The sequence below is a fragment of the Muntiacus reevesi genome, chromosome 4 (assembly GCF_963930625.1).
Source record: "Muntiacus reevesi chromosome 4, mMunRee1.1, whole genome shotgun sequence".
In the NCBI taxonomy this organism is placed as follows: Eukaryota; Metazoa; Chordata; class Mammalia; order Artiodactyla; family Cervidae; genus Muntiacus; species Muntiacus reevesi.
The window spans coordinates 127,102,559-127,128,332 of NC_089252.1; the positions used below are offsets into that span (position 1 = coordinate 127,102,559).

At 37.5% G+C, this 25,774-nt stretch overlaps 1 protein-coding gene and 1 non-coding gene across 9 annotated transcripts in view; one reads left to right on the forward strand and one right to left on the reverse strand.

Moving 5' to 3' along the window:
• PPP1R12A (protein phosphatase 1 regulatory subunit 12A) overlaps positions 1-25,774 on the reverse strand; it is a 156,024-nt gene that overhangs the window by 120,202 nt on the left and 10,048 nt on the right. The window lies entirely within an intron of this gene.
• On the forward strand, positions 9,238-9,429 carry LOC136168143 (U2 spliceosomal RNA). The gene has a single exon (XR_010663290.1). It is a non-coding gene; the product is annotated as a U2 spliceosomal RNA (small nuclear RNA).

A 25,774-nucleotide genomic window follows, 5' to 3' on the forward strand; every position in this document is an offset into this window, starting at 1 on the left:
GAAGTTATAAATTGTTTTAGCTTCCTTCCCCTTACAATGTTTACAACAGAGTGCTTTGCATATACTAGGACAATAAATATCAGTTTAATTTAGTTGATTATTAAAATTTATTTGTCCTTCCCATTCTGAATAAGTAATAAGAAAAAAAAAATCCAGGAAACACGTAAGTGAAATTGAGGCTATAGACAATCAAAGATTGGTAACTTTCCTCCAATTTTATCACAATCCTGTACTAAAATATTAACAACTCTAAAACCATTCATTATGCTGTTTTTTCCTACAACAGTGTCATATCTAGACACATACATATAAAAACTTACAGAAATAGAATATAAGCTCCATGTAAACCTCACAAGCAAAGAAATCTTATTCTGCTTTTTTCACTGATGCATCTTAGTGTCTAGAATGGTGCCTACCTGATAATAAGCACACAAATATTTGCTGAATACATACATATACATCTTTCTACAAATTTGCCTTTAAATTAATGGCAAGGAACTTAAAATAACAAAGCTTCTTACAGTCACAGCTTTAACAGCTTTAAATCCTAATACCTATGAATATATCCTTTTATAAATAGCTTCTGCCTAGGATTTTTAAATATTTTTCAAAGTATATCTTCACACAATCTGGAATGGTAATTCTCTTTAACTTAAGTATTCAAGTTAGGGAAGCATACACCCTGAACTTCAGAGAAAGAAGGTGGCTTCTGAACAGCCTACTCAGATGTACCAACTCAAGCTGACAATCAATGACACCGTATAGGACTAAAAATCTTAACTACTTAACCTGTACCTCTATGCACCAAATAAATCAAGGAGAGCCATTTCCAAATGTCCACTTCTATTCAAAGTCCTAAGATGAAGTCTTCGGTGAGACATTGTGAAGAGAATTACTGAATCTCTAGTAATCAGTATGTAATATGCTAGGTGCTGAGGCTATAAAGACAAAATTAAGGAACTCATATTTCAGTGGAAGAGGCACTCAAGTAAATAAACACTTACAAAATTGTGACAGAAATATGCAAGAGTTCAAGGACAACACACAAGACGGCTCTAGATGAGGAACAAGTTAGGATAAGCTTCTTGGCAAAAGTGACTGCCTGAGATACCTAACCACATAAACCAGAAAACTAGAGGTCATCCCTGAAGGAAAAATTCACTAGTAATCATTCTTGTAAGTGTCACCTTTCTATAGAGCAACTGATCCTCTTCAGGAGGGGTTCTACAGTTATTGAAGAACAACTAAAAGACATTTGGATTCTGATATGACAATTGAAGGGCATTTGATTTGTTCCCAGTTCTTAATGATTATAAATAAAGTCACTATAAAATCTGCATATGAGTTTCCATGTGACGATATGTTTTCATTTTTCTTGCAGAGATAAAAAAGAAAGTTTGTTTTAACTTGCTGCTCACTTTTTGGGGTTGTTGCCAAAAGAAAAAAAAAGCATTTGTACAGCACTCTCAAAGGTAAATATTACCAAATAGTAATAAAAACATTTATTTTCTATATGAATTTGCCAAAAAGAAAGTGAAAAGGAGAAAAAGAAGCAAAGTAAAAACTGGATTCAAATCCAAAGAGGAGCTACTGAATTTTAAAAATTAAATCATACAATAATTATTTACTAGGAATTCACTAGGCACTAAGATAAATGCTTGGGCTTCACTGGTAGATAAACAAACAAATAAATGAATAATTACACCGTAAGAGTCAGTCAGTCAGTCAGTTCAGTCCTGTCCGACTCTTTGTTACCCCATGGACCACAGCAGGCCAGGCCTTCCTGTCCATCACCAACTCCTGGAGCTTACCCAAACTAATGTCCATTGAGTAGGGGATGCCATCCAGCCATCTCATCCTCTGTCATCCCCTCTTCCTCCTGCCCCCAATCGTTCCCAGCATTAGAGTCTTTTCAAATGAGTCGGCTCTTTGCATCAGGTGGCCAAAGTATTGGAGTTTCAGCTTCAGCATCAGTCCTTCCAATGAACACCCAGGACTGATCTCCTTTAGGATGGACTGGTTGGATCTCCTTGCAGTTCAAGGACTCTCAAGATCTTCTCCAACACGATAGTTCAAAAGCATCAATTCTTCGGTGCTCAGTTTTCTTTATAGTCCAACTCTCACATCCATACATGACCACTGGAAAAACCATAGCCTTGACTAGATGGACTTTTATTGGCAAAGTAATGTCTCTGCTTTTTAATATGCTGTCTAGGTTGGTCATAACTTTCCTTCCAAGGAGTAAACGTCTTTTAATTTCATGGCTGCAGTCACCATCTGCAGTGATTTGGGAGCCCAAAAAAATAGTCAGCCACTGTTTGCCCACCTATTTGCCATGAAGTGATGGGACCAGATGCCATGATCATAGTTTTCTGAATGCTGAGCTTTAAGCCAACTTTTTCACTCTCTTTTACTTTCATCAAGAGGCTCTTTAGTCCTTTTTCCCTTTCTGCCATAAGGATGGTATCATCTGCATATCTGAGGTTACTGATATTTCTCCTGGCAATCTTGATTCCAGCTTGTGCTTCATCCAGCCCAGCGTTTCTCATGATGTACTCTGCATATAAGTTAAATAAGCACGGTGACAATATACAGGCTTGACATACTCCTTTCCTGATTTGGAACCAGCCTGTTCTTCCATGTCCAGTTCTAATTGTTGCTTCCTGACCTGCATACAGGTTTCTCAAGAGACAGGTCAGGTGGTCTGGTATTCCCATCTCTTTAAGAATTTTCCAGAGTTTATTGTGATCCACACAATCAAAGGCTTTGGCATAGTCAATAAAATAGGAGTAGTCAATAAATCAGAAATGGATATTTCCCCATCTATCTGCCATGAAGTGAACGGACCAGATGCCATGATCTTCATTTTTTGAATGCTGAATTTTTCACTCTCCTCTCTCACTTTCATCAAGATACTCTTTAGTTCTTCACTCTGTGTCATAAGGGTGGTGTCATCTGCATATTTGAGGTTATTGATATTTCTCTCGGCAATCTTGATTCCAGGTTGTGTTTCCTCCAGCCTGGTAGTTTGCATGATGTACTCTGCATAGAAGTTAAATAAGCAGGGTGAAAATATACAGCCTTGACATACTCCTTTCCCAATTTGGAACCAGTCTGTTGTTCCATGTCCAGTTCTAACTGTTGCTTCTTGACATGCATACATATTTCTCAAGAGGCAGATCAGGTGGTCTGGTATTCCCATCTCTTTCAGAATTTTCCAGTCTGTTGTGATCTACACAGAAAAGGCTTTGGAGTAATCAATAAAGCAGAAGATGTTTTTCTGAAACTTTCTCTTGCTTTTTCGATGATCCAACAGATGTTAGCGATTTGGTCTCGGTTCCTCTGCTTTTTCTAAATCCAGCTTGAACATCTGGAAATTCTCAGTTCACCGTACCGTTGAAGTATAGCTTGGAGAATTTTGAGCATTACTTTGCTAGCGTGTGAGATGAGTGCAATTGTGTGGTAGTTTGAACATTCTTTGGCATTGCCTTTCTTTGGAATTGGAATGAAAACTGAACTTTTCCAGTCCTGTGGCCACTGCCGAGTTTTCCAAATTTGCTGGTATATTGAGTGCAGGACTTTAACAGCATCATCTTTTAGGATTTGGAATAGCTCAACTGGAATTCCATCACTCCACTAGCTTTGCTCATAATGATGCTTCCAAGGACCCCTTGACTTCGCATGCCAGGATGTCTGGCTCTAGGTGAGTGATCACACCACTGTGATTATCTGGGTCATGAAGATCTTTTTTGTACAGTTCTTCTGTGTATTCTTGCCATCTCTTCTTAATATCTTCAGCTTCTGTTAGGTCCATACCATTTCTGTCCTTTATTGTGCCCATCTTTGCACGAAATATCCCCTTGGTATCTTTAATTTTCTTGAAGAGATCTCTCATCTTTCCCATTCTGTTGTTTTCCTCTGTTTCTTTGTACTGATCACTGAGGAAGGCTTTCTTATCTCTCCTTGCTATTCTTTGAAACTCTGCGTTCAGATGGGTATATCTTTCCTTTTCTCCTTTGCTTTTCGCTTCTCTTCTTTTCGCAGCTATTTGTAAGGCCTCCTCAGACAGCCATTTTGCCTTTCTTTTTCTTTTGGATGGTCTGGATCACTGACTGCCTCCTGTACAATGTCACAAACCTCCATCCATAGTTCTTCAGGCACTCTTGTCTATCAGATCTAGTCCCTTGAATCTATTTGTTATTTCCACTGTATAATTATAAGGGATTTGATTTAGGTCAAACCTGAATGGTCTAGTGGTTTTCTCCACTTTCTTCAATTTAAGTCTGAATTTGGCAATAAGGAGTTCATGATCTGAGCCACAGTCAGCTCCGGGTCTTGTTTTGGCTGACTGTATAGAGCTTCTCCATCTTTGGCTGCAAAGAATATAATCAATCTGATTTTGGTATTGATCATCTGGTGATCTCCGTGTGTAGAGTCTTCTCTTGTGTTGTTTGAAGAGGGTGTTTTCTATGACCAATTCGTTCACTTGTCTAAACTCTGTTAGCCTTTGTCTTGCTTCATTTTGTACTCCAAGGCCAAATTTACCTGTTACTCCAAGTATCTCTTGACTTCCTACTTTTGTATTCCAATCTCCTATGATGAAAATGACATCTTTTTTGGGCATTAGTTTTAGAAGATCTTGTAGGTCTTCAGAGAACCATTCAACTTCAGCTTCTTCAGCATTACTGGTCTGAAGAAGCAGACTTCACTGGCTTCATATTTAGCTTTTTGAAAAGCAAATAGCCCTAGGTACTTACAAGGGATAAATAAAAATCTGTAGCAGAGATGTAAACCAGAAAGCAAGGTGAGAAAAGAACTATTATGTAATTCTTCAAGACACATGGGAGCATCTTTACTTCGCTAGAAGTGACTACCAAGACCACACAAGCTTTAATACAAGTACAAACACATTTCCCAAACTTAAAATAGAAAAATTCCTATCTGAAAATCCACTTTAACACGTTATGCTGTAATTCAATTCACAGATGGCTTGGTTAATCTTTCTTCCAGCTGCCATGTTATCAAAATAACTTTTCTTCACTTATTTGTGTTTTACTATAGCTATTATATTCCTGCTTGCTATACTTAAAAGCCATCAAACAAGTTTACAGGTCATTTTCCAAATTTCTTTGTAAATATCTGTATAAAAAGTAAAACTGAAAAGCCCACTAATCTAAATACCATACCACAAGAGCTTAATATTATCCACTAATGGTAACAACAGTTGAGTGCTGGAGGTACATAAAGAAAAACTGCTCAAATATCCTACTGCTAGAATGGTTTTCATCTTTTCATCTTCCTTTTACCTGAAGGGGAGGCATCATAGTACCTGTATATTCCAAATCTTCTTCCTTGCCTTTCTGGGAAATCTTTTTCCAAGCTTACATTATCCACATTTACAAAAGGGGAAACAAGCTCAGAGAGACTAAGTAAGAACAGCTAAAAAGTGGCACGGGAAGGACTTACCCCTAAGACAGGAGCAGCGTCCTTCACAGCTATCAGTACCTTCCCGCTACTTGCAGTGATAGATTTGACGAGCGATTTGTTACTTGGTATTATAACTATGTTTCCAATTAAACATATTCTGTTTGTACATCTGTTTAAGTTTTTGCTTCATTCCTAACTCCTGTGTATGTTTAATGATGATTTTTGAATCAGGCATTTTCTACTGAAAAACCGCTAAAATAATTATGAAAAGGATTTCATTAAACAATTTTTAAGTTCATACAAATTTATCTGTAATATATTTAGATGCTAAAAACTATCTGTACCACTACACTCAACTGAAAGGGGCTGGTAACGTGTACAATGCAAGTGAGGCTAGAGTAAAACAGACTTCCATTTCAAGCGGGCAGTCAGATTGGTGCAACCCTCTGGGAGCAATTTGGTTAGGCTTACAGTAAATAGTTTAAAAAATATCCCTTCATCTTGATCCAAAAGATTCAGTTCTGAAAATCTATGCTTAAGAAATCATTCCACTTTTGACTGAAAAACTTCTTATACCTTAAGATGCTTATCAAAACATGAGTGCCAAAGCAAGCACACAATAAATACTTGCTGGCTGAATGAACAAATGAATGAGTGAGTGAACTACGAATAATGAAAACTTAGAATTATAAACATCCTAAATCTATTTTTTTTTTTTAACAACTGGAAGACTGCTATATTCTATGGTACAGTGATCTATAAGAGTTCATAGCATTTATCTTTTAAAACTTTTAACGTTGTATTGGGGTATAGCCCGTTAACAAACGATGTTAAGTTTCAGATAAACAGCAAAATGACTCAGCCATACATATACATGTATTCATTCTGCCCCAAACTCCCCTCCCATTGAGGGTGCCACATAACATTGAGCGGAGTTGCATGTGCTATACAGTAGGTCCTTGTGGGTTCACCATTTAAAATATAGCACTGTGTACATGTCCATCCCAAGCTCTCTAACTACCCCTTTCCCCATCATCGCCCCCACACTTTGCTCCTCACAACCGTAAGCTTGTTCTCAAAGTCTGTGAGTCTGTTTCTGTTTTATAAGTTCACGTGTATCATTTCTTTTTAGATTCCACAACACAGTATGCTTCTATAATTAAAAAATTTTTAAAGTCTGGGTTCCTCAATGGCATGATTATTATGAGAGTCATTCATGATTGCAGCCATGAAATTAAGAATAGCTATGACAAACATGGACAGTGTATTAAAAAGGAAAGACATCACTTTGCCAACAAGGGTCCATAAAGTCAAAGCTATGGTTTTTCCAGTAGTCATGGATGCGAGAGTTGGACTATAAAAAAGGCTGAGAGCCGAAGAATTGATGCTTTTGAACTGTGGTGCTGGAGAGGACTCGAGAGTTCCCTGGACAGCAAGGTGATCAAACCAGTCAATCATAATGGAAATCAACCCTGAATATTCATTGGAAGGACTGATGCTGAAGCTCCAATACTCTGGCCACCTTATAGAAAAGCCGACTCACTGGAAAAGACCCTGATGCCAGGAAAGACTGAGGGCAAAAGTGGGTGACAGGGAATGATATGCTTGGATGGTATCACTGACTCAATGGACATGAGTTTTAGCGAACTCTAGGAGATAGTGGAGGACAGGGAAGCCTGCTGTGCTGCAGTTCATGGCGTCACAAAGAGTCAACATGACTCAGCAACTGAACGACAACATGTTACATATATATTAATAGTTCATTCCTTTTTATTGATAAGTATATTCTATTGCATAAATACACCACAACTGTTGTATCCATTTACCTGTTGATGGACATTTGGATGGGGCTTCACTGGTGGCTCAGGGGTAAAGAATCCACCTGCAACGCAGGAGACACAAGATATGTGGGTTCAATCCCTGAGTAGGGAACATCCCCTGGAGGAGGAAATGGCAACCCACATCAGTATGCTTCCTGGGAAAATCTCATGGACAGAGAAGCCTGGTGGGCTATAGTCCATAAGGTCACAAAGAGTCAGACACGATGAAGTATGCATGCATGGATATTTGGATTATTCCCAGTCTTGGTTTTCACAAATAAAACTGCTATGAACACTCTTGAACAAGTCTTTGTAGGGATATAGTTCTTTTCCCTTGAATAAATATCTAGGGGGAGAACAGCTGGATCAAAAGGTAGATGTAAGGAAGCTCCTTAATTTTTTAAGAAGGTACCAAACTGCTTTCCAAAGAAATTTTACCATTTCACATTCCCATCAGCAATGTCTGAGAGGTCTAGTTCCTCTATATCCTCACCAATACTTGGTATAGTCCATCTTTTGAATTTAAGCCATTAAAGTGTGTAGTGCTGTATCACTGAGGTTTTAATTTGTATTTTCTTAATGAATAATGATATTGAGCATCTTTTATACTTCTTAGGTATTCATATATATATACACACACACATATATATATGCTATAAAGTCTGTTTAAATCTTTTGCCCACTTAAAAAAATTTGGTTGTTTCACATTTTGAGGTTTGAGAGTTAAAAAAAATATTCTGGAAACAAGGCTTTTATCAGATATATGCTTTGTAAAGAATTTCCCCTGGTTTGTGGCTTGTCTTTTAACTCTCTTAACAGTGACTTTCGAAAAACAAAGGTTTTCAATTATCATGAGGTTCAATTTATCAATCTGTTCTTTTATGGATTGTGCTTTTGGTACTGTAGCTAGGAAATCTCTATCTAATTCAATGTATTTTCTTCTCTGTATTATTCTAGAATTTTAAGTTTTTTAATTAATACTCTTTTGTTGTTTACGTATTTTGGCTGCACTGGGTCTCTGTTGCTGTGAGCAGGCTCTCTTTAGTTGCAGAGAGTGAGGGTTACTTTCTAGCTGTGGTGCATGGGCTTCTCACTGCTGGGGCTTCTCTTGTTGCGGAGCACAGGCTCTGGGGCACATAGGCTTCCATAGTTGAGGCTTGCAGGCTCCAGAGCACAGGCTCAATGGTTGTGGTGCACAGGCTTATTTGTCCTGGGGAATGCAGGATTTTCCAGATTAAGGTTGGGATTCATAGCATTTTAAATGGAATGATCTCCACCATTAACCTAAGGAGCAATCAGACTGCTTAGTACCATAAACTTCCAAAATAATAGAAGATATCTTTATATACATGGGTCTCTGGGACTGGAAATGTTTAGTCAGTATACTAACTCATAATTCATTTTCCCTATATAAAGATTTCTTTAACCAATTTTAAATCTTATAGAGTCTTGCAGAGTAAAAAGTGGAATCATTCCTAAAATTTACTTCTATTTAAAACAGGATGATGATCCAAAGCATTGCATTTAATTATTTCAAATCTTCAGAGAGCACAATGCTTGTGGTACTGTAAGTATCAATGATAACCACTATATGTAAACTAGGTGCTAGTTTTACTTTTATTCCAAAATAGGCAGAGAACAGTTAATAATAGAAAAAAACAGATGGATTTGAATTTTCTACTGAAACTAGTAACTGCTTTACTTGTAGTCTTTTCATTTTTTATCTTTCTGTCATTCACAGTCCTATAAAACGCAGAAGTTCTAAACTTGGAATCAGATTATCCAATGAAAACAAACAAGCTTTTAGTAATGGAAAAAATGACTTAATAGAAGAGCAGAAGCTAGCAGAAAAGCAGGTATATGATCCCATACATGTAAACTGAAAATGACACAAAAGCATTTAATAAGGCTTTTTACATGATGCCTTCTGACAAGAGAACATCTAAAAGAACATATGGAATCGTAAAATACTAATATAAGACTACTGACGATCGCTTCTCGGCCTTTTGGCTGAGATCAAGTGTAGTATCTGTTCTTATCAGTTTAATGTCTGATACGTCCTCTATCCGAGGACAATATATTGAATGGATTTTTGGAGCTGGGAAGTTGGAATGGGAGCTTGCTCCGTCCACTCCACGCATCGACCTGGTATTGCAGTACTTCCAGGAACGGTGCACCAAAAAAAAAAAGAAAAAAAAAAGACTACTGACCTGTTCAGTCAGTTCAGCCGCTCAGTCGTGTCCGACTCTTTGCGACCCCATGGACTGCAGCACGCCAGGCCTCCCTGTCCATCACCAACTCCTGGAGTCCACCCAAACCCATGCCCATTTTTGGTGATGCCATCCAGCCATCTCATCCTGTCGTCCCCTTCTCCTCCCACCTTCAATCTTTCCCAGCATCAGGGTCTTTTCAAATGAGTCAGTTCTTCACATCGGGTGGCCAAAGTATTGGAGGTTCAGCTTCAGCATAAGTCCTTCCAATGAATATTCAGGACTGACCTGTTAGCTTTGTGATATACTTTAGTCGTTATAGGAGTTAACATATTTCAGGTAAAGTATTTAGAACTAAAGACTGATTATTCAAAAACTAACCACACCCCTATTAGTCAGGGCTCTACATTTCTTGTCTAATAGTACCTAAAGAGCAAGCTCTATGACAGTAGTGCATATAAGCTGCAAAAGCAAACCTTAGTGTTCCCTGTCTGTATATAGGAAGCTTCTGGGAATACCCCATTGGTACAGCTTTAGGAGATAACTGATCTACCACACAGGCTCTAGCCTATCTACTGACCTATAATTAGCCCCAGGTATTCTTTAGGGTACCAAAAGAGGTAGAATCTAGTGATTCAAGTAGCCCAGAGGCACTATTAACACTTTGAACAATGTTGAGTCAAACTACCCTATGGTTTTTCCAACAACCATGTACAGATGTGAGAGGTGGATCATAGACAAACTGCTAAAGAAGTCTGACTGATGCTTTTGAGTTGTGGTGCTGGAGAAGACTCTTCAAGAGTCCTTTGGATAGCAAGCAGATCGTAAAGAATCTCGTAAAGAACCAATCGTAAAGAAAATTAACCCTGAATATTCACTGGAAGGACTGATGCTAAAACTCCAATACTTTGGCCACCTGATGCGAAGAGCTGACTCACTGGAAAAGACCTTGATGCTTGAAAAGACTGAGGGTTGGAGGCAAACGGGCGACAGAGGATGAGATGGTTGAATGGCAACATCAACTCAATGGACATGAGTTTGAACAAACTCCGGAAGATAAGTGAAGGACAGGGAAGCCTGGAGTGCTGCAGTTCATGGGGTCACAAAGAGTTGGAGAAGGAAATGGCAACCTACTGCAGTATTCTTGCCTGGAAAATCCCATGGACTGAGGAGCCTGGTAGGCTATAGTCCACCGGGTTGCAAAGAGTCGGACACGACTGAGCGACTTCACTTTCACTTAGCAACTGAAACCACCACCACCACCACCACCATCTGGTTCAAATCCCAGCCGTGCAATGTATAAGCTTTGTTGTGACCTTGCAGTCACAACTTATCTCATTTTCTTCACTGGTATAATACAAAAATAAGAATAAACATATTTACTTCATATGACTATTTTGAGACAATACATGTGCCTGTAAACAGTGTCTATTACCTGTGTGTGTTAGTCGCTCAGTCGTATCCAACTCTGCAATCCCATGGACTGTAGCCCACCAAGATCCTCTTCCACAGAATTCTCCAAGCAAGAACCCTAGAGTGGGTTGCCATTTCCTTCTCCAGGGTCTCCTGCATTGCAGGTGGATGCTTTACTCTCTGAGCTACTAGGCAAGTCACAGTTAAACATAATTATTTGGGTTTACTATTATTCCCAGAGACAGGTCCTTGTAAAAATGGAAAGCTATGAATTTTCATGCTTTTTATAAGAACCTGTTACAAACTAAAAGTTCCATGCCCTAACTATAGCTTCTACTTAATGCCATATTGCTTTCAAATAAAAAGGGGTGGAATCATTTTGTAAATTGACAACAAATCGTATTTATCATTTGGGTGGGACTAAAGAGAGGAGAGAGGAGCTTTTGGAGTGAGGAAAGGGTCCGTGTGAATTAGCCAATAAGACCCAACTGGAAAAGAACTGTGTGAGACAACTATGGTAACAATTAAAATGAATCTTCAAAGTGTATTTCAAAATATAGTCTCCACTAATTACTTCATCCTTAAAAAAACATTTTCTGATCTTTGTAAGAACTACATAAAATTAAAATAAATACTTCATGCTGTTCACTATGAATTTCACTCCTACGGGGGGAAAAAGTTAATACATTAATAGAACAATATGAATTAAAAAACCCACAAACCTTCAGTTTCGTGGGCTAGTCATTGTAAAAGATGAATACTATCAGTTCAAATTATTTAAGCATTTCTCAATTTAGTATTAAGTTTATGCAACTCTATTAATACAGAGAATGTAGCTATGGCTAAGAAAGTTAGTATTACTGACTTGAAAAGGGAAAGCAGAAAAAAATGTATCAATTCCTAACTTCTTATGATGTCTAACAAAAATCATTTTGTAACTTTACCACAAAATTCTGAAGATAAGAATTATAAAATACTGATCCAAAACTCAAGTCTTTCTCAGTAAATAGGAAATCTACAGTATCAAATAAAATTAAAGGGAAACTAGAAGGAATAGTTTAAACTCTGAGCTGAACTACTGAAATGGCTTCCAAGCTGCTATTTTTCATAACTATCAAATTAATTCTCCAGTAGACTTTAATTCATTAACTTCAGTGTTGCAAAACTTTACCATTTTATACACCAAGTATATACTTTTAGGCTTGCCACCATCCATTCTTGCAACCTTCTTCACAGACTATTATCCATTTCCGAAAACTGAACCTCCTTCAGACCCAAAACCCTGACTGCATTTCCATCACCTGGGTTTGGCTCCTTCCTCACTCGCCTCCTTCAGCACATTTTAAAGACAGCGAACAATCCTAGCTTATCCTTGTTAATGAATCATCTCAAACATACAAACCACAGAACTGCTATACCCTCCCCCACCTAGCATGCCTTTAAACATGTAAAAACACTGGTGTTCAACTGAAGAGCCATCTGAGGAAAGATCTCTTGTCTGAACTATTGCAATAGCCTCTGGAATTGTTCTCCTGGTAGAACTTCCTCTTTCTTCCCCCATGCATATCTGATTACATTAAGACAATTAAGTCTCCAATGCATTTTGAGAGCTCTCAGTATGAAATGTATGGGCTTCCCTGGTGGCTCAAATGGTAAAAAGTTTGCCTGCAATGCAGGAGATTCGGATTTGATCCCTGGGTCAGGAAAATCCTCTGGAGAAGGAAACGCCAACCCATTCCAATATTTTTGCCTGGAAAATCCCATGGACAGAAGAGCCTGGTGGCCTACAGTCCACAGGGTCGCAGAGCCTGCACATGACTGAGCGACTTTCACTCACTGGGTCCTAATAGATCTGACCTCTGCCCACCTCTCTATACATCTTGTGGCACCACTCTTCTCCTCATTAACGTGCTCTGGACATACTTCCACTGGACTCTTCCATTCTTCCATTGGGCCATGCTCCCTCCCTCCTTCCTACGAAGGGCCTTTATATGTCGTTTCCTTCATCCTACTCCTCAACATTTTACCACTAAGATTCTACCTCTCCTCCCTTCACCAACTCTACCAAGTTACGCCAATTCATCCTTCAGCTCTCAGTTCAACCATCACTTTCAGAGACCCCACCTAAACTCTCAAATCCTTTTATCCCCTTTATTACTTATTTTTAATAGAAATATACTGGACATATACAGTATTCTATGCTTTTCCTTCAAAATACTCAACACTGATTATCTGATTAATGAGAGTAAAGATTTGTCTGTATTCCTTAGCTCAAACTTGGCACATACAAGGCACTCAACAAACATTGTTAAATTCATGAAATATTGATAGTTCAATCACCAGCTAATCAGTATAAGAGAATCTCTGCCCTCTATTAACGTAAATTCTACCAATTTTAGGAATGAATTTGTTTAGTAAGCAGCCTTAGCAGTCTTCTGTGAAATTTTAGCTTTAAAAAATATACTGTGTTCAGTCGTTAAGTCACCTCCAACTCTTTGTGATGACATGGACTAGCCTGCCAGGCTCTGTCCACGGGATTTCACAGGTAAGAATACTGGAGTGAGTTGCCATTTCCTATTCCAGGGTATCTTTTCAACCCAGGAATCAAATCTGTTATTGGCAGGCAGATTCTTTATCACTGCACCACCTCAGAAGCCCAGAAAGTATATTAACCCACAGTAAATGCTTCCACTGGTATTTTATATGTCTAATCTAGCAAAAGAGACAACTTCTCAAAACATCTGAATTCATTTGAAATCTCATATACTTCTTATACCAGCAATATATAAGAATTCTGGTTTCTCTACATCCTTTCCAGTATTTAATATTCTCAATCTTAAAATTTAGCCATTCTGGTGGATATACACTAATACGTTACTGTGATGAACAATACTGAATATACTTTAACATATACTTTCATATATATGTTGAAAATATAACAATATACTTTCTCTGATGAACAATATTGAATAATTTTTTGTATGTTTATCACCATTTGAATATTTTCTTTTGTGATGTGCTTGTGTATTTTTTCTTACTGATTTGTAGTTTAATACATATATACACCAGGCTTCCCTGGTGCTCAGATGGTAAAGAATCTGCCTGCAATGTGGGAGACCTGGGTTTGATCCCTGAGTTGGGAAGATCCCCTGGAGGAGGGAGGGCAACCCACTCCAGTATTCTTCCTGGAGAATTCCCATGGACAGAGGAGCCTGGCGGGCTACAGTGCACGGAGTCACAAAGAGTCGGACACGACTGAGCGACTAAGCACATACACACACACACACACACACACACACACATCTTTGAATATAAGCTCTATGTCAACTCTATGTGAGACAAGTATCTTCCTATTCTGAAGCTTACTTCTCTTAATGTCATCTGTGGAGGGACAGAGATCCTTCATTGTAATGTACTCCAATTAATCAGTCTTTTCTTTTATGGTTAATGATTTTTGTGTCCAGTTTAAACATATTTTCCCTACTTCAAGTTTATAAAGACATCTTAATGTGTTACCTTCTTCAATAATCTATTATTACATATTTCATATTTAGATCTACAATCTATCTCAAATTTATCTTTGTGTATGATATAAGGAAGGTATAGGATGTCAGCCCTTTTTCCATATGGCTAGGCTGAGTGAGTTCCATTTATTTTCCATCACAGGAAATAACTCCTTTCCCCTTTTTCATTCTTTTTTAATTTTTATTTTATGTTGGAGTAAAGTTGATTAACAGTATTGTGTTAGTTTCAGGTATACAGCAAATGATTCAGTTATATAGAATACATGTATCTTTTTTTTTTTTTTTAATTCTTTTCCCACTTAGGTTATTACAGAGTATTGAGAGTTCCCTGTGCTATTGAGTAGGTCCTTGTTGATTATCCATTTTAAATATAGCAGCATGTACATGTCAATTCCAAATTCCCAATCCGTCCCTTCCCCTGCACCTTTCTGCTTTAGATTAACCAGGCTATATTTGGCCTTTTACACTGATCATCGGACTGTCATTTTTCTCTCTCTCACACACACATACAACTGGAATTTTGGTTCAGCTTGTGTTGAATCTGTGATTGGTTTAGAATTAACTTCTTTATAAGAGTCAACCTTCCAAACCATAAACCTGGTATATCTTTTTATTTATTTAGCTCACAGGCTCTGTGAAACCCTTACAGGAAGTCTGGCAAGGTTAACATTCTCACTCTCTCACAAATGTAATGGTAGAATTTTCCAGAAGCTATATATGTGAAATCACAACATACTACATGCAGAAATAGCTACAAGAATCCATTTATCTTCTATTAACCAAGACATTAAAAACTGCAAAATGTAAAACAATGCCATTCTTCATTAAATTTTTTGACTTGCAAAATGCTTATTTTCCATTAACATGTTATTCACAAAATTTCTGGACAACCCAGTATATTTGCATATGAGTTATTTTAAAACAAATAAATATTTTAAAGATCTTTGAGTTTTACTTTCTAATTCATCAAATATTGGAAGACAGTCAACATAAACAAAAAGGTCTTTGGGCTCTTCCCCCTATTTTTTTACATTAAAATAATAGTAGGCAAAAAATAATAGTAACCAACAAATTAGTATTATTACTTTATTGAGATAATTATAGATTATTACAGGTAGTTGTAAGAAACAGATATTACTTGGCCCAGTTCTCCTTAATGATAAAATTCTGTGAAAGCTATATACAGTAATATATCCATGACACGGACATCGATGTAATCCATCTAATTGAGATTTCCCCAGTTTTACATACCCTGTGTGGTGTAGTCTGTTCAAATTTTAAGAGTATAAAAGGGCTTTGAAACAGAAAGGTTTAAGAACTGCAGGTCTAAGATTTAAAATTTTTTACGTCTTTTTATTTTTATAGACTGTATATTTAAATAATCGATATTTGGTTCTTTATGAACTCAATTTGAGCTTTGTCTCCCTCATATTCTCATAAGACATTAGTCAGAATGACAGAGTAAGTCTGTTTGTTCAGAAAGAATCAGCCCCACCAGCTACTGCTGATGATCTCGGATGATAACATGAGTAACCTAAAAGGTGGATCAATTGATTCCTTTCCCTGGGAACCCAGAGTTGGAACTCAGAAGGTGATCAATCTCTCCAGATATCCAGACCAGATATAAACTCTGGAACTGTTGGTAGCCTTTTATTTTTCCTTCTGAAGTGAGAAAACAAGAAACCTAGCTTGCTGTAAAAAAGAATAAACATTTGTTAGAAACAATGATGAGAAACACAGAAGACTTCCTGGGTTGCATACACTTCGGGCTCTAATTCATTTCAGAAGCCCAGATTCTATAAGATATCTCTATAATCTTACAATGAACTACTTAAAACAAAGAATTCTAATTAATATGTACAAGAGGTCCTTATACCATTTTCCTACTAGTGGCCCTCCTAATACCAAGGCTAAGTATTGATTTGTGGTTTTGAAAACTGCTCCCTTTGTTTTTCCAACGGACTCAAAAGAAAATAGTTGAGCTGATGATTTTTTTTTCCGGGGGGGGGTGTCTTAGGGTATGTGAAGAATTACAAGTGTGTGTCTATAACTATGTATAAATTTGTTAACAATTTTAGCAAAAGGATTGGAATATAGTTTTTTTTTTTCCCCGTAGAAATAATTTTGTTATACAAAGCCATTCAACTGGTGAGTAACGGGAAAAAAGCTGTCATTGATAGGATCTGCTGAAATAGCCTACAAATCAAAAACTGTAGGACTAGACACAGTTCTACAGATGTAATTTCACAACGTAAAGAAACAGATTTTTTAAAAAATCTGTACTAAATACTAGTTTAGTTTTACACTGATTTAGTACATTCTAAAATGATTATACTCTGGTCAGACACTAGGTTTGCTTTTAAACTTTCAAGCAACTTTTTTCTCATGTTTGTCAAAGATGGTCTCTACCAACCTTAGTTATCAATATTTTAATGCAGAAATGTCAATTAATACCCATTATCTTTTCATTTTATTTTTTAAAACCTACTATTTCACACTTTTTGGAGTTCTCTCTCAGCTTCTACAGTTTTATCTATTTGGGGTTAGCTGAAAAGTTCATTTGAGTGTTTCCATACCATCTTATAGAAAAACTCAAACTTTTTGGCCAACCCAATACTACAATGTTGAATGAGATAGGGTCAAGAACATAAGGACCACTACTTTAGTCTTCCCTCTGGATTGACACTGAGTGATTCATCAATAGGTTGATGAGTAGTGATGAGTATACAGTGGTTCATCCAGCGGTTAATCCATATAATCCTGCTAATATTCATGTCAGATTTCTGTCACGTTGACCACAAAGATCTAACAAGAGCCTGTCCAAGTGCTGTACTGCAAAATCAAGCTACATTTGCAAAACTTCCCTCATTTGAACTTGCTAACCTTGACAAAAAAAGGAAGTGGAGATAGGTCAACGTAAAACTTGTTTTCAGAAAACTCAAATTGGCATCCAGTGATCAACATAACCTCTTCTAAAACTACCCACTTAATAATGGATATTAGAATTCTGCCAGTCAGAGTAGTAGACCATTTTTAAGAAATGCACAAGTAAATTAAATGCTGTACCACCAGTTATTGCCTTCTTCCTAGTCTTGATCCATTTCACAACTCCTAACAGCCCTCTTTTCACTGTCTTCAAAAATGCTTTCATTAAATTCATGTAACTCTAGGCTTCAATGTTCCTGATTGTATTCTTAAGAGATTTGTAACCATTTTTGCAATTCATTCTTAAAAGATATTCATCATTAAGTGGTTTTCATATTAATATAAAACAAGGTAAAAGAGCTCACCCATGTAAGAATTGCTTTTCCAGCTTTTAAAATCTCTTGATTCTTCAAGACTATCTGCCATGGGACCTCCCTGGTGGTCCAGTAGTTAAGGATCCACCTTGCAAAGCAGGGGATTCAATCTCTTAGGTTTCAATCTCTTGTTGACAAACTAAGGTCCCATATGCCATGGAGCAACTAAGGTTGTGCCATAGCCTCTGAGCACAAGTACCACAACTACAGAGTCTGTGCACTGCAATGAAAGATCCCTTGTGCTGCAACTAAGACCCAACACAGCCAAATAAATATATTAAAACAAACCAAAAACTCCAACTATCTGCTTTTTTGGAAATTATGCTTATTATTTTCTCAGTAGCCTCTTTGTCAAAAGCTTCAAAATACATCCAACTAAACTCCTAATTCATTTTCTTACTTGTAAAACTCTCCCAAGGTGACCATCTTAATGATAATCAGTCTTTCCTTATGAAATAAAAGGTTCAGAAAAAAGACTCGCATAATACAGACTTAACCACCAATATCACCTTCCTTGAGTGGCTAAAGACTAAAAACACTATATTCATTATGTCAACATCTCTATATTTAATCCTGAATACATTAGTGTAAGTGGCCATTTAGGCATTTTTTTCCAGTCCAGATTCATCTTCATTACTTTTTTCTGCTTGTTGTAAACAACTCAAAGATGGCATAATCTGAAATATCTATAATTCCCTCTCAGAGATAACCATTAAGAATTGGGGTAATATCCTCAGATTTACTTTCTATGCATATGTTTTCCCCCAAATGGGAATTATATCATATATACTGTCTTGCAACTTCTTGTCACTTACGTGTATTTAAAATGGAACAATTTACATATCATCAGTCTCACACATAAAACAAACATGTACATAATCTTCCTCCATCACTAAGTAAGACGGGCTTTAAATGTCAAGGGTAAGTTTAAAAGGGCAGAAAAGGGACCCCCCTGGTGGTCTAGAGGTTAAGATTCCATGCTCCCACTGCAGGGGGCACAGGGTCTACTTGATCAGGGAACTAAGGTCCCAACTGCCTCATGTCACGGCCAGGGGAAAAAAGCTGTGTGTGTGGGGGAATCCCATGATAATTTTGAGTTCAGGTTTAGTATATAATAACCATTTCCTATTTCATTTAAGCTAAAACAAATCCAATGATGCCTGCTCAAGGTCAAAATAAACCACAAAGTCGTTTTGTAGAACTGCTACTTTTCTCATTAACTGTGTAACTTAAAAAAAAAACAAAAAACAAAATATGCAAAAAAAGTCACAAATACTCAAAGGAACTCTAGAAATACTTTGAGCAAAAAAGAAAAAAATATATCAGTGTAAAAGTTTCTTGCTTAAAAACAGTATTTTACTTTTATTTTCCCAGAAAACACAACGTTGTAAATCTAAAAACTGAAAAAAGTCGAGAGACATTTTTTTCTTTTCTGGCCACTCTGCAAGGTTTGCGGCTACTCAGTTCCCCACGCAGGAATCGAATCCACGATCCCTGCAATGAGGTCTGCAGTCCAAACCACTGGACTGCCAGGGGATTCCCAGAGAGTGGTGAATGATTTTTTAACTGTGCAATTTTAGCAAAAACAAACATGCTTTGAGAAAAAGTACTCTCATCTTTCATTTTAACCTATGACCTTATTTTCACAGTGCATTATTTAAGGCAATAAAAGACTTCTGGATTGTTACTACCACCACTCCTTTATTGCCTTCCAACAGTTCTGTGCTGTAGCTCTCCCCATATGCCTAAAAATACACACTCCACCTTCTCCTACAATAGCATAAAAATAAATTTGACCTTAAAGTTCTTAATTCTTCTGAAGGGAAAGGCACAACACACACACACACACACACACACACACACACACTGCACAACACACACACACACACACACACACACACACACACACACTTCTGTATGTGTTTCTGGATAGTTCACTAAAACCCTAAAAAAAATCTAACCATGAATCCTTATCCTGTGATTTCTATGGCTTTGTAAATTCACTTCTATTTGCTATTCAAATACACCTAAGAAAACAGACACATCTAAGGAAACAAACTAAGACCAAAAAACCCTCTTAAGGATTTTTACATATTATTTGTAAGTAAGCCACCTCTCAATATCCTACAGATCCTTTAGCATATATTTCACACTTGACTTTAATTTCTTGTTTACTGCCTGTCTGCCCCAAATAGCACTCAAATGTACTCTGCTTCTGACCTACAGAGTAAGCACAAAGCAAGCATTAACTGAATGAAAACACTCTGTGAAAAGCACTCCATTCACCTAGCTGTCCAAACTGGAAACCAAGTGCACACACATCTTTGCTTCTATTCCCTCATGTCAAACCACTTCCAACTCCTACCAATTCTATTTCTTGAGTATGTCCTGAGTCCATCTACTATTTTCCAACTAGATTGCCACTAAGCTAGTTCAACTCTCTTAGACTACTTATGTTTCTGAACTAGCTTTCCTGCCTCAAGTCTTGTCCTCTTTTCACCTGCATTCTCCATGCTGCAGCCGAAGTGATCCTTCTTAAACAGAAAATCTGATTTTCTCATTTAACCTGATAAAATGCTTCAACACCTCTACATACCTCCAGCTCTTTGCACATACTAGTCCCTCTCTCTGAAATAGTTTGCTGTACTCTCTTCTTTCTTACAACTTTGGCTAACTTTTACTCATCACTCAACAGCTAAAAAAAATAACTTTCTTCAGGAAGTTTTCACTTTCCCCAAATCAAGGTGAGATGTGTCTGCATCAACTTCCATACCACTAAGTACTACAACCATTATATATCATTACACATAACTGACACAAATGTGTAATTTCATTAAGTGTGTAGTTTCCTTGTATGAAAAGTGAAAGCATTAGTTGCTCAGTCGTGTCTGACTCTTTGTGACCCCTCGGAGTGTAGCCTGTCAGGTTCCTCTGTCCATGGAATTCTCCAGGCAAGAATACTGGGGTGGGTTGCCATTCCCTTCTTCAGGGGATCTTCCCAACCCAAGGACTGAAACTGGGTCACTGCATTGTAGGCTGATACTTTACCGTTTGAAGCACTAGGGAAGTCCCATAATATCCTTTTATTGATCCATATATCTAATGCACTGCAAGCTGTGTTAGGGCAGGGACAAAAACTGGCCATCTTCTAGGTAATCATAACTACACTGAGGAATACGAAGCCTAGACTGGGGCTGGGGAACTGGTAGAAGAGAATTACAGCCTTAATTTTTAGTGGTGAATAGTGATAAACACATAAAAAATACAACAGTTTACTGTAAATTTATTCACACATTATATAACAACTCATTTCAAATGTAAGAACAAAGTTGGTGGAGGTGATGGAATTCCAGCTGAGCTATTTCAAATCCTAAAAGATGCTGCTGCTAAAGTGCTGCACTCAATATGCCAGCAAATTTGGAAAACTCAGCCGTGGCCACAGGACTAGAAAAAATAGAAAAGGTCAGTCTTCATTCCAATCCCAAAGAAGGGCAATGCCAAAGAATGCTCAAACTAACATACAATTGTGCTCATTTCACATGCTAGCAAGGTAATACTCAAAACCCTTCAAGCTAGGCTTCAACAATGCGTGAACTTCCAGATATTCAAGTTGAATTTAGAAAAGGCAGTGGAACGAGAGATCATTGCCAACATCCATTGGATCACAGAAAAAGCAAGAGAATTCCAGAAAAACATCTACTTCTGCTTCACTGACTATGCTAAAGCCTTGACTCTGTGGATCACAACAAACTATGGAAAATTCCTAAAGAGATGGGAATACCAGACCACCTTACCTGCCTCCTTTGTGGCTCAGCTGGTAAAGAATCTGCCTGCTATACGGGAGACCTGGGTTCGATCCTTGGGTTGGGAAGATCCCCTGGAGAAGAAGGGAAAGGCTAACCACTCCAGTATTCTGGCCTAGAGAATTCCATGGACTGTACAGTCCATGGGGTCGCAAAGAGTCGGACACGACTGAGCGACTTTCACTTTCACTTCACTTACCTGCCTCCCGAGAAATCCATGTTCAGGTCAAAAAGCAACAGTTAGATCCGGACATAGAACAATGGACTAGTTCAAAATTGGAAAATTATATTGTCAATGACAGACTTTATCTTCTTGGGCTCTAAAATCATTGCAGACGGTGACTGCAGCCATAAAATTAAAAGATGCTTGCTCCTTGTAAGAAAAGCTACGACAAACCTAGACAGCATACTAAAAAGCAGAGACACTAATTTGCCGACAAAGGTCCACATAGTCGAAGTTGTGGTTTTTCCAGTAGTCATGTACAGATGTGAGAGCTGAACCATAAAGAAGGCTGAGAACCAAAGAATTGATGCTTTTGAACTGTAGTGTTGGAGAAGACTCTTGAGAATCCTCTGGACAGTAAGGTGATCAAACCAGTCAATCCTAAAGGAAATCAATCCTAAACAGTCACTGGAAGGACTGATGGTGAAACTCTTAATACTTTGGACAACCTGATGGGAAGAGTTGAACCATTGGAAATGATGCTGGGAAAGACTGAGGGTAGGGGGAGAAGGGGGCGACAGAGGATGAGATGGTTGGATGGCATCACCAACTCAATGGACAAGAGTTCAAGTCAACTCTGGGAGATACTGAAGGACAGGGAAGCCTGGCATGCTGCAGTCCATGGGGTCACAAAGAGTTGGACCCCACTGAGCAACTGAACTGAACTGATTCCAAGTGTGTAATTAAAAGGTTTTGGTATATTCAGAGTTATGCAACCATCACAACTAAATTTAGAACATCTTTATCACCCTAAAAAGAAATGCTATATCTATTAGCAGATATATGGGAAAAGGACACATATTTTCCCATTTCCCCTCAACACCTTCAGCCTTCGGCAAACACTAATCTACCATCTGTCTCTATGTATTCACCAATACTGAACATTTCATATAATGGAAACCTAGGATATGTGGTCTTCTGTGACTGGTGCCTTTTACATTATTTAATGTCTTTATGTTATTGCAAGTCTATGTTGTAGCAAGTATCAGTACTTAGTTTCTTTTTATTGACAAATAACATTCCACTGATTTCAATAACAAAACAACCACATTTATCTGTTTATCAGCTGATAGACATTTTGTTTTGGTTCCACTTTTTGGCTATTATGTTAATACTGCCATAAACATTAACATACACATTTTGTTTTCAATTTTTTTGATGATATACTTAGGAGAACTGCTAGGTTATATGGCAACTATTCTGTTGCTAGACTACTTGCAGAATTAGACTGTTGCACCATTTTACATTACCACCAGCAGTGTAGGAAAAATGTAATTTCTCCATACTCCAGTCATACTTGTTATTATCTATTGTCTTTATTATAGTCATTCTATTAGGTGTGAAGTGGTATTTCATCATGGTTTTGATTTGCATGTTCCTGATGGCTAAGCAATTTCACTTTATGCTAAACTCTGTGAGGGTTGTGTTGATATCTCTTTTGTTTAAAGTATATCCTCCCAGTTCTTAATAGTGTGAGACACAGAATAGGCCTTTAATTATGTTAACTGAATATATAAAAAGATAGGATGAGTTTAGAAGTATTTTTTTTCAGGTGTGCATAATGAGAGATATTGACTGTATGTTGGAAGTGGAAGGAGAAAACACAAGACCCTGAGATTTAGTTTAGTAAATGGAAGACAGATGATGTAAAAAATAAGATGTATATTACATAAAAAGGAAAACAGAGCACATAAACAGAACAGCTGAAACTATAAGAATGAATGATATGGAAAAGAAAAAATAGAGACACACAGAGAACTTTGGGGTTTCCCAGGTGGTTCAATGGTAAAAGAATTTGCCTGCCAATGCAGGAGATGGGGATTCAATCCCTGAGTCAGGAAGATCCCTTGGAGAAGGAAATGGCAACCCACTCCAGTATTCTTGCCTGGAAAATCCCATGAACAGAGGAACCTGGAGGGCTACAGTCCATGGGGTGTCAAAGAGTTGGACACAACTTAGTGACTAAACAACAAAACAATGCAAGAGAACTTTGGAACATTCTTCTTCAAGAAAGAAAAAACGTGGTCCACTGGTGGTCCAATGGTTAAGAAGCCGTCTGCCAGTGGAGGGGCATGGGTTCAATTCTTGGTCAAAGACTCCACATGCTGCAGGGCAAGTAAGCCCATGAGCTACCACAATTACTGAACCCAGCATGTCTAGAGCCTGTGCTCCACAAGAGGAGTCACCGCAATAAGAGGCCCATGCACCTCAACAAAGAGTCGCCCCTGCAACTAGAGAAAGCCCACTGGCGCCATGAAGACCCAGCACAGTCAAAAATAAATAAATAAGCACATAAAATTTAAGAGGAAAGAAAGAGACCAGAAAAAGAAACCAAATAGGAGCATTCAGAAAACGAGGCTGAACAGAGTCAAGAAAGTCACCTGTTAAGTTCCTTGTAACTTAAACATAGCTTTCTCAGGGATGTCTTTCCTGATATTCTAGGTTAAGTCCTCCCAGTGAAAAAATTCATTTCACCCTAGATCTCTATTCTACATTTTCTGGCACCTCCTCTTGATTATACACTACATGCAGAGAGGGATCTTATGCTAGGCATACGATAAATAATGATTTATATATTTATGACTGAGTTAATCACTACATGAATAACAGCATCATTTATCAGTAAATACAAATACTGTGTAATATTTCAAACAACTTACAAACAAACTTTGTTAACACACAGAGTAATAAAACAGATTTCCCTATAGGTACCTCAGAGAAGGAAGACGACATCATCCCATTATGAAAGCATGTGTGTGTCAGCAGAGTACACCCAGGGTGAGTCTCCTGTGTTAAGTGTACTAGAGCGAGTGGGTCAGCGCTCAGCCGCTAAGTCACGGTCAATGCTCTACCACCCAAGGACTGTGGGTAGCCAGGCTCCTCTTCCACAGGATTTCCCAAACAAGAATACTACAGGGGGTTGCCATCTCCTACTCTGAGGGAGTAAATCTGCACCTGCTGCACTGGCAGGTAGATTCTTTACCACTGTGCCACCGAGGAAGCCTGCATATACTAGAGATTTTACTAAAAATATCTTCTGAATAAACAAGCATTAGAACAGCATGCTATCTTGGGCAAAACATATAAAATTGCAAGTAAAACCTCTAAGAAACAATTTGAACAATACAATTTCATGAGTAAGATATACATAGTATAATATCTACCATTATCATGAGAAATTGAAAGTATACTATTCATCAGACAACTAGGAAAATAAACTTAAGGAATGTGCACGTGTATTCACACAGTGGACCTAATAGTCATTACCACAGAATTATTTCTAAAAATGCATAATTTTGAAGCAGGTTATAAACCAGAAAATCAAATATAACCTCATTTTTATAAAAGTATGTATTGGATAGAGATGGATAAAGGGGGTTCACTGAAGTTTTCAATGGGGGCTAGCTAAGCTCCATGCCTGAGAATTTAAATAGCATTGTTCTTTTTTTATATTCTTCTATGAATCTTTACTTAAATAATTATTCTTCTTCAATTTTTGTTTCAGATAAAATACATATAAAACAACAAACTTGAAAGTAAGCAATGTTTAAAAACAAAAAAGATGGTGAAGACAAAAAGAAGAGTAGAAGGCAGTGAAAGCTTATTACTTGAGACATTTTCATGAGAATGCTTTTCTCAACCACATTGAGAAAATCAGAAATTTAAAGACATTTCAGTGTTTAAAGAAAAAAAAAGATGGCTGAAAGAGTTAAAATAGCAATAGACAGTCTGAAAGGGAAAAAACTTGAATATGAGGCAAAATTTGTATGCAGATCATTTCACACAATTAGAAAGGATATAAACTGTTGAACATTTCAGCTGTTCTAATTTTTTAAGAAAAACAGTACAAATGAACATATCTTTGAGAAAATCAATAATGAAATACAGAGTCATGATTTAGCAACAGCAGCATCAAAATCTTTTGTGGAAAACACATTCATTAAAAAAAAAAGACCATGGTTAATAAGCTACTGACTTCATGCAAAATTTAGAACAGAAACAAAGAGTACACAAAGTTAATCATAAAGAAATTCTGAAGCATACTAAAGTCCAAA